General features: G+C 51.0%; 1 protein-coding gene across 1 annotated transcript in view; it reads right to left on the reverse strand.

Annotated features, from left to right (window-relative positions):
- Positions 1-422, reverse strand: part of LOC104720737 — a 7,339-nt gene extending 6,917 nt beyond the window's left edge. Inside the window, exon 1 of the mRNA XM_010438615.1 lies at positions 296-422. The gene's annotated coding sequence lies outside the window, so the exon portion shown is untranslated. The remainder of the gene's footprint in view (positions 1-295) is intronic.

Consider the following 1,198-nt stretch of genomic DNA (forward strand, 5'->3'; position numbering starts at 1 on the left):
CCAACCTGACATGGAAGAGATCGGAGACATCAAGAAAGAAGGCCAATGCGTCGATAAAGGCCTGGTAGGTGGTGATATGAAGGCCGTCGATGTGGGGATAGGGGAGCCTGGGCCTGGGGTGGTTGGTGGTGGGAGAAGAGAGGAAAACGTACTCTTTGAAACCTAAAGAGTCCTCCTGGTGGTCCTGGGGGATGAAGCCCATGGTGGACATGATCGGTTCGAGCTCGTCGTGGGTCATAACCGGCTTGAAGGTTCTCGTGTGCCACAAGGCCAGTTTCCTCATACACTCCTCCATCTCTCTCGACTCTCGCTCGATCCCCTCTGCCCTGCTGCTGCTCGTGAGACTGAGTCTCTCCCCTTCTTGGGGATTATCGTTATTCTTATTTTATTCGGGTTTTCTTTTTTTTTGCCCTTGCTCTTTCTTTTTATTCACAAAACTACCATTGTCCCACGTGGCCTTCATCCTCATCATCATTAGATAAAGAAAAATAAACAAAACAAAGTGTGTTGTGTTGTGTTGTGTCGTGTGAGCCCTCAATTTCAATATTTCTAATGACTAGTAACGAGTAATGTGGTTGTTGCTGCTGCTGCTGCTTGCTAAGTAGTAGTGGTTGGTTGTAATTTGTTTGTGGCAGAACTAAAAAAATCTTCTTCCTCTTCCCCCATGGCCATCATGAATCATCTTCTTCTTCTTCTCGTTGTTCTTCATCTGTGCCTCCTCTCTGCGGTGGCCGGCGATGATGCGATCGTCTCCAGATTCCAGGAGTATCTCCGAATCAACACGGTTCAACCAAACCCGGACTACTACAAAGCCGTTGACTTTATAATCTCTCAGGCGAAACCCCTATCCCTCGAATCTCTGACGATCGAACTCGTCAAGGGAAAGCCTCTTCTCCTCCTCAAATGGGTTGGCTCCGACCCGACCCTCCCTGCCTTTCTCCTAAACTCCCACACCGATGTCGTTCCCTTCGAGGAGTCCAAGTGGACCCACCACCCTCTCCAAGCTCACATCGACCATACCACCGGCAACATCTACGCCAGGGGTTCCCAGGACATGAAGTGCGTCGGGATGCAGTACCTCGAGGCCATTCGCAAGCTCCAGTCTTCTGGCTTCCACCCACTCCGATCCGTCTACCTCTCCTTCGTCCCCGATGAAGAGATCGGCGGCCACGACGGCGCTGAGAAGTTCGCCGAATCC

This window comes from Camelina sativa, chromosome 11 (genome assembly GCF_000633955.1).
Source record: "Camelina sativa cultivar DH55 chromosome 11, Cs, whole genome shotgun sequence".
Taxonomy (NCBI): Eukaryota; Viridiplantae; Streptophyta; class Magnoliopsida; order Brassicales; family Brassicaceae; genus Camelina; species Camelina sativa.